A 13,715-nucleotide genomic window follows, 5' to 3' on the forward strand; every position below is an offset into this window, starting at 1 on the left:
GATATGACCTCACCAGTGCTGAGCAGAGGGGATGGATCACCTCCCTCAACATGCTGCCAATGCTCTGCCTAGTGCAGACCAGGAAGCTGATGGTCTTCTTTGCTTCAAGAACACATATCTGGCTCATGGTCAGCTTTCCAGGTCCTTTTCTGGCAAGTTGCTTTCCAGTTGATTGGTCCCAGCCTGTGGTGGTACCTGGGGTTACTCTTCCCCAGGGGCACAACTTGACATTTTACTTGGTTGAGCTTCAGGAGGTTCCTGTGGGCCCATTTCTTCATCCTGTTGAGGTCCCTCTGACTGGCAGCACAGCCCCCAGATGTATCAGGCACTTTTCTCAGTTTTTCATCCCCTGGAAAACTTGTGGGTTCAGTCTGCCTCATCCAGGTCATTACTGTGAGAATTTAATATACCAGATGCAGTATCACCCCCTGGGGTATGCCACCAGTGAGCAGCCTGAAGCTGGGCTTTGTGCTGCTAGTCACAACCCTTTGAGGATGGCAGTTCAGGTAATTTTCAGTCCAACTCACTGTCCATTTATCTGGACCATACTTCATCAATTTATCTATGGGGATGTTATGGGAGACAGCATCAACGCATTACTAAAGTCAAGATAAACACCATCTACTACTCTCCCCTCATCCACTGAGTCATTCATCTTCCTTCAGGTTAGCTAAGCATGACTCCCCCTTCATAAATCCATTCTGACTACTCCTAATCACTCTCTTGTCCTTCACATGCTTAGAAATTATGTCCAGGATTATTTGCTCCATCACCCTGGGGAGGTGACCAAGATGAGGCTGACCAGTCTGTGGTTCCCTGAATGCTCCTTTTTCCACTCCCTGAAAATAGGAATTACAGTCCTCGGAAACCTTCCTTAGTTCTCCCAAACTTGAGAGGAGAGGAAGAAGAGAGCTTTTAACTGGCTGTTTTGGAATCATTGTCTTTAGCTGAAAAGTCTGTGTTTTGGGACTTTGAAAGGACAAGAGGACAAAGAGAATTGTTGGAGGGAATGGGACAAAACAGGGTAAATGGGAGGTTCAAGAAGAGACTAAGAAGAAGGTGTTACAACTCAGATTAAAGAGTAGGACAAGGCAATCAGAAAATAGGAATGGAAAGGGAGGAATAAGGGGAGTCTTGTTATATTAGACAGCTTTCTCATGAAAGAAACTGGTAAGATCCTGTACATAGAGTGTGGAGGAGACAGAAGGAATGAGGGTCCCCAAGAACAGGGTCAAGATGGAACAAATTTTTCAGAAATTGGAGTTTAGGCTGGAAAAAAAGAGTGGATTTTAAGTAGGAATTAGGATGGAAGGAAAGAATGAATTAGCGGTGGGGAAAGATGGTCTGATCAGATTTCCCCCCAAGGATGCTTCAGCTCATGAGAGAAATAGCCAGGTGTGTGGATATTTGGATAATGGATACCGAGACCTAAAATAAGAGCCCAGTAATCCAGTCTTCCTGTTCAGGCAGTGGGAGAGCACTACATCTCTTTAAAATATGTAGTCCATTCAGCACAGGAATTGCTCATAGAGAAGTCTCTCCCTCTCTTTCCTTGTAAACTACTGTCTGGGGCAACCAGGTGCTGAATTACGCATGGCCATTGTTCAAAGCTAGAAGGGATGAATACAGGAATTAACATCCCTAACCCTTATTTCTCATCTGTGACATGGGGTCAAAGTTTCTCTTTGATACTTATCTTCTTTATTCAGGTTTTAAGAGCTTTTCACGTGGAAGGTGTACAAACAGCATCTAGCACTACAAATGAGGGCTGGGATATCTACAGGCTTCTGCCATATGCAGATGCAGAATGTTCACCTTACCTGGAAAGTCTTGATATGGATGGAGAAAATCAGAGAATAGAATAATAGAATCATTAAGGTTGGAAAAGACCTCCAAAATCACCTGGTCCAACCATTCCCCTATCACCATTACCCACCAAACCATGTCCCTAAGCACCACATCCAACCTTTCCTTGAAAGTCTGTTAATAAAAACAAATACAAATATGGTGAAAGAAGTTCTAAAACTCATAATCCTGAATATAAAATTATATTGAAATGATATCGATGCAGAACTATGTTGACTAGCAAAATGAAAAGGGAGTGGTTAGTGAACACCTGTGATTTAATCACCAGCTCTTTACAAATACTGACATAAATAATAGGAGGCAGTTCCCAAAACATGATAACTCTGCCTGCAGGTTATGTCTGGGAGTGCGTATTTGTTTACTCTCTGGGGAGGAACCAGTTTCTTCTGTATGGAATTAGATTGTTTCTCTCTGTAATAACAATGATCACTATGAATTAGTTGAGAATTCAGAGCCTGCCTCCTATATATGTAGGGCTGATACATATGCATATCTAGCCTACTCAAGTGAATTTTATAGTGGGTTGGGGTTTAGGCTGAATGGAAGTACTGGGGCTAGCATGAGCTGAAAAGAATCTGTAGCCAGCATTCACAAAGTTGAGTCCTGAGTACAATATCACTCTAGAAGAGAGACTATGCATCAAAGAAAAAAGACAGTGTGAAAAATTAACAGAAAAATCAGTGTTTTCAAAGTCAGTTCCATGTTACATGGTAACAATATAATGAGGTGACAGCCTGCAGCAAACTGAATTCAGAGAGGAAAGGGAGAGGAAATCTTTAAAATAAAACTTCCTAAATTGCTGGGAGTCACTGAACATAACAAATTGTTTATAAAGGGATATGTAAGTTCACAGGACATATCTAGATTTTTTTTATCAAAGGTGAATTATTGTCAGCATAATCAGAAGCATAACTAAAAAAATGTTACTCATTTTTACTTACATTGATGTATTTAATAACCTTGTTGCTGCCAGCTGATCTGGTTGGTGACAAAAGATCCGAGGGTGAGTAAACAGATCCCAAATCAATTATTTTCTGTGGAATCACAGCATTTTTTCCTAGTTATGTCCAGCTGGGCAGTGAAGCCACCCATGCCAGCTGTGTGGCAATCAGGTCAACCCCAGGGAGCCAGTCCATAACCCCCAGGAGGTACACCATGCTGTTTGTTGGTCCAGCTCCTTGTTGAGCAGAATTCAGCTGAACTGAGCTGGCAAAGGGCAATGCACACAGAAAATGAGTACGAGAAATACAAATAATAGGTGCTATTATTTCACTGTCTCAGTGAAAGGAATAAAATGCCTCGGGGTAGGTAGAGTATTTCTCAGGGTGCTTTTCAGCCAACATCTTTGCTTTGGAGCAGTAAACATTGATCTGGAAACAGGCTGATTCCCAGAGTTGCTGCTCAGCTGCAGCTCTCAAAGGCAACTGAGGTTCATTGCTGAACGTCAGACTATTTTTACTCAGGTGAGGAAAGATGTTATTAGCTGGTTGGCATTAGGTTCCCTAACTTGAAAAGACTTGCTGTTGTTGTTGGCTTTCATGCCATTGTACTACATCCTGTGCACTCTTCTCTTCTCCCATCTATTTTCCTATCACACCACAAAGCAACCTGCATGTATTTTGGCATGTTTACAAACAAACTCTTTTTATGAATATAAGTTTTTGGGAAAAAAATATCATAGAAAAATGCCTTTTGGCCAGCTAATTAGGAACTGTTGTGTAATGTGTACATCTCATCTAATTTTCTTAAGTCTCCTGTTTTCTTAGCCTTGATCTACCTGTCACATGATCCACATGGTATATTTTCTCATTTACATTATAAATCCAAGATAAGCGCCCTTGCCAACTATTATAAATGTATATCTATTTACACAGCAGCTAACATGTTGGGCTAGTGATGCACTTGAAGCCTCCAGGTGCTACAGATATAAAGATGTTATATAATAATAGGGAGCAGCTCATTCTCCTACAAGGCATCTTGTTTCAACCCACAATACAGAGAGACATTCATTAAAAAGGTTCCATTCATTTAAATCAATCTGTCATGCAATGTTAATTAAGCATTAATTGATACTTATTTCTCTAAGGCACCAGATCATCATTTCTCTTGAATAACCCCTGAAGTTTGGCTCACAATACTGGAGGAAGAATGGAATGGGCTTGTCTTTGTGACTACTAGAGGCCTCATTTATTTATTTGTGCATTCATTCACTTATTCATTTTTGCTCTCAAGTGCATCAGTCTCCATAATCCCCTCCCCTCCCATTATTTGCCAAAGGAGGAACTGGCAAAACAATAGAAAGGATGTAATTAGTAACTTGGCTGTGGGGTGCATGGAAGGGTGGGTATAGAAACCAGTATGAAATCAGAAATTTAAAATGAGAACTCTTTGTATGCTGTCAGTCAATCATTTTCTCTCTGTTTAGATTTGCAAGTGAATTGCAGCTGTATTTCTTGGACATATCAGCATTTGTTTTTCTTTTGGTGTGTTGCAGGAAGCTATTTTCAGCCTAGGCTTCATCCCTCCTGTTGTGACACGCAGGAGATGTGACCTCACACCCTCCACAGAACTGATACACAACAGCAATGCCGTAACAAAGCTCCCATCATTACACTGTTTGGAAAAAGATGTAACTTCATGGCAATGGAACTGCCTTTAGCTGTGAGCATGGAGTATCTCAGAGAAATCTTCCCCTGGGGATACTTATTGCTCATCCCCTTGTAGGTTTAATAACATACCATAATACCATAGCATCTTCCCTCTGAAAACCGCGTGCTGTTTGGAAAGCATTAATGACATTACGCTTAACCCACAGCCTGCGCACCACAACACCATTTACACATACCACCCACCTCCACCAACAGGCAGATTCATCCAGACGCTCTAAGCATGGTTTTGTTGCTTTCAGGATCTTTTCAAGCTTCTTGCAGGGTTTCCTTATGTATCTCTGCATGATCCTACAAGAAACATTACAGACAGATCTAACAGTGCCAACTTTGCTATGGGCCCCAGTGGGAACCATGCACCCAGGGATTTTCAGCCCCTCTACTTCTCACTCATTTGTGTTGGCTGAGTTAACTTTATCCAGTTTGTGGTGAAGTTTTCAAATGCCCAGGCTATACTTGTTTTAATTTACAGATCCTAATTAGATGTTGACTGATAGGGCGGGAGGATGGTGATAAAAGGGAGTGAAGTTTGCTTTGGGGCATGCAAGCATCAGTTACCATTCTGCAAGAGAGCTCAAAATGTTTCTGTAGGAAAAGGCAGAGTTCTTTCATTTAATTGTAATGCTAATTTGTCAACTGTGTATGACACTATTCTTGACTCTGCTGCTTGGGAACTTTGGTTTTTGCATGTTTTTTTTCATTGGGGTTAAAAATGCACTGCAAATAAGTGCATTTTTGCATAAGGCAAAACAAATGGGAAGGTGAGTAGGGGTATTCATCTCTCACACAACAGGATAACCCAAAACACAGTAGTGTGGAGAAAAAAATGAAAGGGAGGTATAGGATCTGTCTTCACCTGGTACTAGAAAGCACCCTTGAGTCCTGCTGCTACAAAACTGTTCAACATGTATTTATCTCCTGTGAAGAGTCCTATTAAGTCTTAACATGAAGGACAGGATGAAATAAGGACGGCAGTTTTAAATATGTGTCAACAGGTAGTATTCTTCTTCTGACTAGGTTTTGTAATAAAAAGCATAGTATTACTAGTAATAATAATTAACAATCATGAATCTGGTAAGGTGCGTGTGCCTTTGAAGTAGAGGAGTTACTTTTTCACTGTATTGCTAAATAAGGGTAGCTTATTTTTCTGCAGTGGATGCCCAGAAGTTATGACTTTCATCTGGTGTAGCCAAAGAAGCTTGTTCTTTATTTTAACACATTTAACCTGTTAGTATGAAAAGGCAGTCTGAGTCAGCTAAAAGCACTATCCTGAAACCTTACTATTAGCAGTGTGTTAACCCAACGTGGCCTCATTGGGAATGATAAGTAGATTAGATTGTGATGCAGAGATCAGGAACTCTGAAATACTGCTCAGCTCTGAAAAGACAAGCAGCAGTATGCCATAGCTTTTGCAAAGATCTTCCATATCTAAGTGAAACAAGAAATACAAGTGCCTCTGACATCATCAACCCAGGTATAGAAAATCCAAGGCCTAGACAAATGTTTTTTTCTGAGCTGGACATCTGACTCGTGCAGATTTGTTCATCTCTGCGTAATGGAAACAATTTGTTTTCTAACAAAAGGATTTCTAACAATAAGGTGTTTGTGGGGAGGAGGATGCATGTCTAAGGTATGCACTCAGATCTGCAGAGCATTCAGCATTCATTTCTTGGAAAAACAAAAATTATCTTGGCCTGCCTCATGCAGAGTTGCTGCCCTGTTTAAGGCAAACACACAATTCACCTGCTATCCTCAATTTTCAGTCTGTGCTGGGGCACTGTCATTTTTAAGTGTAATTACCAGGCACTAAGGAGTCCTTTTCTGTCAGCCGTTCAATGACAAAACAGGGGAGGCTATCCTTGAAACTTCTTCAACAGGCAAATGTGGAATATTCTGCTTGTTTTTACGAGACCTTAATATAGATTGGAATGGAATGGAATGGAATGGAATGGAATGGAATGGAATGGAATGGAATGGAATGGAATGGAATGGAGTAGAGCAGAGCAGAGCAGAGTAGAATTGTTCAGTTTGAAGGGGCCTACAGAGATCATCAAATCCAACTGCCTGACGACTTCAGGGCTAACCGAAGTTCATCCATATTGGACCATGTGCAATAAAAGTACAGCTGTGTTGGGCAGTGCTCGGTTGCAGGATTTGCTCCAAGTGGCATTCCCAGTAAGACAGCCACACTGACAAGGATGCGTGTGAGATGTCCTTTCTGTCCGTAAAATACCATAGAAGCAGAGAAAGGTTTGGGTTGGAAGGGACCTTTAAGATCATCTAATTCCAACCCCCTGCCATGGGCAGAGACACCTCCTCCCAGCCCAGGCTGCCCCCAGCCCCACCCAGCCTGGCCTTGAGCACTGCCAGGGCTGGGGCACCCCCAGCTCCTCTGGGCAGCCTGGGCCAGGGCCTCAGCGCCCACATGGGTGGGACTTTCCTCCTTATATCTAATCTAAACCTACCCTCTTTTAGTTTAAAGCCATTACCCCTTGTCCTTTGGGCTTGGGATTGCCCCAGCCCAGGTGCAGAACGTCGCACTTGGCCTTCGTGAACCTCATGAGGTTCACACAGCCCCACCTCTCAGGCCTCTCAAGGTCCTTCTGGATGCCATCCCTTCCCTCCGGTGTGCTGACCACACCACACAGCTTGGTGTCATGAGCAAACCTGCTGAGGGTGTTCTCAATCCCCTCTGACCATGTCACTGTGAAATACGTGATCTGCAGCCATAGTTGTTGGCCCTGGTGAGGTGAAAGGACATTTTAGCACGTCTGCTTACATGCTTACACAGTAGGCCATCCATGACTCTCAGAGTGTAAGGATCAAGTTTCAGCCTGTAGTTTACCATGTTTCTTTCTTTTTTTTTTTTTTTTTTTTGCATTTTAATGGTGTGACATTTGCCTGGGAAAACATTTGCAGCAATAAATCTCATCAAAATCTCAACCAGAATCTCATCTATTGCTTGACATTAATTTTGATCCTTTCCATCACAATCGTCTCCCTGCAGGTTTCATCTTTGTGCTGGGAGATGGGGATTTGCTCAGCCTACTCCATAACTCTCCAAGCAGTCTCTAAGTGTTAAATGATTGGAGGGCACTGAAAAAAAAAATTATATATATATATATATATATGTATAAAAGTTAAATGCAGTGGAATAATTTCCACCTTGTTCCACCTTGCTTAAACCACTCTGACTCCTTTAACCAATTCCTTGGCAGTCTGTCAGCACATTTACCCCAACATCAGAAGCTCCCAAAATCTCATTGACAGGTGTGTAATTGGTGCTTTTTTACCTGTTTGAAATTGCCCTGCATAAAGAGTCTGAAGAGCCACTTTTGTTCCAGGTTGCCCTTGGAAAGGGTATCATCCCTCTCCCTCCTATTGCACTTGCCAGCCATGGCAAAAGCAACAAGCATGCGTGCAATGAGAGAAACAAAAAACACATATTCAGTGATGTTGTCTTCTGTTTGGGCAGGAATCTTGCATAGCTACAGCACCAAGCCTTCCAGGGAAGAAAGCAGGCTGGAGATCTGCTTGGGAGGCCAAAGAGCTAATGGCATCCTCAAAACAATCCTACTGGGCATTACTCTGCTAATTAGCTTTGGAAATGAGCTCAGTTAGCCAAGCCTGACTATAAAACTGCATATCTTAAAAACATTAACATTCAGGTTTGTTGACAATACCTTGGGGCAGCAGACAAACACCCCTGGGACACTTTTAAGAGGAGTATTCTACTCTGCCTTGGCACACTGGGTTTCTCCTCACCAAAATTCTGTGATTCTAAAATGTCAGCTGGACTTGCCACACATGAAAACAATGAAGTAGAACATCCCAAAAGAAAAGAAAAGACAAAAAAGGTAGCTTATTTGTTTGTTTCCCTGTTCAATTCTGTAAAGCCTGTGGTTGCATCCAAGGGGAAAATTAAGGAATACAACAGGGACACATACCGCTTCATGATGGCATGACTTGCTGAAGTGATAAAATGCATGACGTTTCCTGACACATGCATATTCTTAGTAGCTGCTGATGAGACAGGATGAGTGGAGTGCAAATGTTTGCTATCTTCGGGATGGCTTCTGATACGGAAGGTATGCAGAGCTGTCTTTGAAGTCTGTAATAGCCGGGCACATATGTAACTGGGATCAGCAGTGGGTGTTCATTCTCCAAGGACACCTCAAAGATTGTGTAAAAATATATATATATATATACATATATATATATATATACTCCTAAGCATGATGTCATATGATGTCATTGGAACCCTCTCCAACATATGGCCATCACAGAGTGCCAAAGGGCTGCAGGAACTTGTTCAATGGCTTTAGGTTATTCAATATTCAGCAGCAGGACATGAATTTCGGAGGTGATATCTGGTCACCAATTCAAAAAAAAAAAAGGATCTTTTCATTTCCCCTGAGATGTTTTTTCGTGGTCTCACTAGAGGAATCATAGTGGAATTGTCAAGTCTAGGAGAGCCTGGGCTTCCTAGGAAGACACCTGTGTCTTTTTTCCTTCTTCTCTGGCTGTTGCCTTTATTTTTCTAGGCTTGCATCCAAACTACACAAGTGCATTTCGAGTCTTAGGTCAGTTACTCTCCAGTGAAAGGAAACATATTTAGAAAATCATCCAGACATGCAGACCAAACATTTCAAAAAAGCATTCCACTTCAGCTCACCAAAGCCTGGTCCACTTGTGTCCCCTTTATTTTCTTTATGAACTTTACAAGAATTTTCATAAGAAAAGGTAGCTGTTGCCAGACTAATAATGTTTTTCCTCTTCGTATATATCTGCTGGAAGAGGATGCTAATAGCAGAAGAGAGATAATTGTGCTTTAATTGGGCTTTGCTAGTTCAAAGGGGGAGGGGATATGGGATGCCTTTAGGTTCCCATGGCCTTCTAGATAAGTTTCCACATAATGCCAATTAAGAGCAAAATAAAGAGTATGCAGAACAGATGACAACTGCTGCTCACCAGGAATCATTCTTTTGTCACTAAAACAATGGGGCATTCTACCAAGGGTGTGCTTTTTGCTGCTGTAGTTTCCCTTGATTTTTATTTCATTCTGCGTAACATTTGATGCTGAGTGGACCAAGCGTAGAAAAGTTTAAGATGAATGCGCAGTGGGAGCCTTCCAATTGTATGTATATGTGTGTGTGTACACTTGCCAAAAGCAGAAAGGAAAGTCAAATTAAGTTATTTTTTCTTCCCCTACAAGTTATTTTTATTTTGTTTTCATTTCAAAGGAGCTATTGTGTATGGGGAGGGGTCAAGGGTTTTTTTTCCTTCTCTTTCTCTGCATTTTTTTCTTTCTCCTTGTTTGTTAGTTTTAAGGGTAATTATTCACCAGGGCCTTTTCAGCTGTCAAATGTAACAAAAGGTAATCCGGCTTCTTCTCTCCCCTACCCCCACACCCGCCTGTTCTTCCAACAAAAGCAGTCTTTGTTGGGGGGTCATCATTTCACAAGGATCCTTCTTCATCCCACAAGTTAGAAATGCTCTTCTACTTGATATCAAGGCGACCTCTCATGAATGCTGGGAGACTTGGGATGTTGCAGCTGATGCTCTGCCCTCGGTGATGTTACCCATGGACAACTGCCAGCTTGACAAATGAGGCTCTGATAGATACTCTGAATGCTTTCTTTCCCTTCAAGCAGGATTCCTAACTTAGTATATAAGCTAGTCATCAATTTATCTACTATCCATACCCTGGCATTAATCGGTCTCCATCTAAAGGGTGGTCTTTAACCATTGGCTCGGATTCACAGCTCCATTTGACTGGAATGAACCCTCTGACTTCCCAAATTGTATTTTCTTTTTCTTCATGACTTGCAGCTCCTTGTTGATGTGGAAGTACATAGTGGAAAGACAGCTGCTCAATGCAAAAGTATTTTACAGACAGAATTATGCTCCTTATAAACGGATCAATATATGCCAATCTCCATCTTCATATAAATATTTGCTTAGATACTAAATTGATCTTGTCCTAGATTTGCCATAATTTAAGTCTATGAAGATATAATCAAGATTCCTTGATAATAAAAAAGAACCCATCAGCGTTTATACTCATTCACTTCCCCATATTCAAGCCGATTTCAACATTTCACTGATAAACTCCCATTTTCAATCAAATTTGCAGTGTGAAAATCAACATTGCACACCAGTTAAAGATCCTGAAGTGCTTTGTGTGTGGTATTTGAGTGATTTCTGATGGGCTTTTATCTAATAAGGAAACAAGCTTTTACTAAAAATGTACCAAAAACCTTCTTTTAAACTCAGACTATTTCAGATTTGAATATACTTTTAAATTTCTGAAAGTTTCCAATAGCCAGATTCCAATAGCAAATAGAAGCACCTAAAGATGATTCTGTCACATATTTTTCATCACCGTGATCACTTTTAGTATGGAAGTTTCTGGTACCATGAGTTATATCGAGGATCCCTTGCTTAAATGCTGGGATTCCCATCCCCAAGTATTTTTGTTCTAAATAGAAGAAAAGTGTGTCTCTTAAGAAATGCTATTTCTATTTTTCAAAACAGGAATTTGGTCAGAGGGAGATTTGCAGCTCTCATAGTGTAATAGAGGAAGTCTTTTAAGGAGGAAAATTGAAGCTTCCCTGGGTTTGATCTGGACCTCATTGCAATAGGAAAATTTTGTCTGAGATTAGGAAAACAATTTTCACAATCAGGTTAAAACACTGGTACAGGAGGTATCTCCATCCTTGGAGACATTCAGAACTGGTTTGTCCAAGGCCCTGAAGAACTTAATTAATTCCCCAGTTGTATCCAACATCAAATGTGGCCCTACTGTGAGCAGGGGATTAGATTAGGTGGCCTCCAAAGGTTGCCTCTAACCTAAATTACTCTGTGATACTATGGACTATGGGAGCTCCTCATCTTCTCAGCAAATATTTATGTGCATACATATATATATATATATTTATATATATAATATATACTTAAAAAAAAAAAAGTGATAGGCTTAAGTTAGTAAATAATGAGGACATGTTTATACATAAATTCTGGTAGTCATATCAGACAATAAGTGTCCTGGCTAATGCTAACCAGAGGAAAGGGCTAAAATCCCTTAGCTTTTCCAGTGACTGTGCCTGATCATAAGACAAAGACCTATGTCCTTATGTTCTTTTAAGACCTTGTTGCTTGCTTAAATTTTGAACCTTGGTATTTTCTGAGGTTAATCCAATACTGGCTAATTTAATTTTTCTGAGCTGAAGTTGTCTTCATGGGGCATATCCTCAGATCTAAACCATCTGGCCATATCCATAGACTTTTAACAAGCCTGAAAGTGCTTTTCAGATAGATGTTAGGTGCTCATCTGAGTTCATTCCTACATCTTGACATGTGTGGTGGCATCTATTATTAAAACAGAGCTGTGTTGGGGGTGCTGCACAACACACACTGAAGAGAATCACCTCTTAAGTGAAGAACCACATGTAAAAGTGAAAGCCTTAGGTGGGGTAGAATATTACATAAATAATGAACAAATTTATAATTAAGTCAAAGGACAGCCTCAACAATTTCATTGTCATGAGAGATTCCTTGAGACTTTAATAACCACATGGTCAAGGTTTGATTTGATGCCTCACTTGAAATTCTTTCCTAATTCAGAAAAATATCTGTTCCATACTTCTTGTTTTGTCATTGTTGTTGTTTCTCTAAACTCACATTAATATCCTATATGAATAGGATGCATACAATATACTGCAGGGTGCACCTGTACCCACAACCCCTTCATTGCTGCTTGAGTATTTCATATTTCCTAAGGAGCCTGAAGCGCCTAAAACCATTAGTAAACCGAATGCATCATGCTCCACTGGAGGAAGGCAAATAGAATTAGACCTATTTTACTGATAAGAAAACTGAGGTCATTTTCCAGCTGACGTCTGAAGTTAAATGCCTATCTCACCGCTTTCAGCTGTAAAATGACCTAAGCACTGATGGCCCCACAGTTTGAAACTCAAGCGCTCGGCTCCTGCCATCCCTCGCTCAGTCTCTGGCGGTGTCTGTCACAATATTTCAGGCCTAATTGTCAGGAGAGCAGAGGCCCCTGGTAATCATCAAACGTGGTGGATGTGCAGCACTTTCTGAGTCCATTTAATGTCTGGCTTTGTGCGTAAGCTGAAGGTGACTTTTCACAGCTTGTCACTCGAATGTGCTTCAGACAAATGAGCTCAGGCCAGAAAAATAAGGGTTGTGGAGGCCTCTGGAAGTGTTTGCTTGCTTGGTCTCTGAAAGGCCTTGCAAGTTGTTTGGCTGATAATGTGAACAAATTGGTATTTAGGGCCTGGACTCTAAATCAAAGAAAACACATGGAAAAGTACCTAATAAGTAACATTCATTATCAGATTATCACTGGTTACAGAGCCTGCAGGGCTGGATCATATTTGGTTTTCTTTATCAGTCCCACCAATGTCTGGAGCCAACTCTAACATGTGGAGTTATCCCCTGGGATTAGTTGCCACCTCCTTACAGCTGATTGTTAAAAAAATAAAATAAAATAAAAAATAAAAATCCCTGATCACCTATTTCCATGGAAAAATCAAATAAAATAATTTTGCCACTAGTTTATCTACCAGCGTGCTGAACATAGTCCAGAGATGCTGCTCATGGGGCACAGTGCTGAATTTTTCAGAGCAATTAACAACTAAGGGTATCTCTGCTGATGCAGTAGAGATGTGTGTGTATTGCACCATGTCAGAACAGCCGTCCTGACCCCACTTTCCCTAACTGGAGGGAAATAAGCAGCCACACTGGTACCAGAGATTAGAAACTCAGCTGCACAAGAGCATGTGGGGAGCTTTGTTCTTTGCTGATGTTTAAAAAATAAAAAATAAAAAATGAAATAAAAGCAACTCTGAGAGTTGCTGCCTTCATGGTCAACAGTTGCAAGGGTGGAAAGGTGGAAGGGACTGTGTTCCTCACATGGGGGTAGTGTCTTCCTTCAAAGAGAAGCTGTGTAGCCCTCTGGAAGGGAGCAAGCAAAGCAGAATGCATCCTGGACACATAGGAGAGCAACACCAGAACAGTCCCTTCCAGCAGAAGTGTCTCATGTTGCTTTCTTTCATAGAATTTTTATAACCCTTATTTTTTAATAGGATTTATATAAGCCATTTCTGATTAGAAGAAATAATGAATTTTCATCTTCATTTTCACAAGACAGTAAAA

General features: G+C 41.0%; 1 protein-coding gene across 6 annotated transcripts in view; it reads left to right on the top strand.

Moving 5' to 3' along the window:
• The window catches only part of TENM4 (teneurin transmembrane protein 4), a 1,267,116-nt gene that overhangs the window by 872,065 nt on the left and 381,336 nt on the right, over nucleotides 1-13,715 (top strand). The gene's annotated exons all lie outside the window — the stretch shown is intronic.

This window comes from Anser anser (genome assembly GCF_964211835.1).
Source record: "Anser anser genome assembly, chromosome: 1".
NCBI lineage: Eukaryota > Metazoa > Chordata > Aves > Anseriformes > Anatidae > Anser > Anser anser.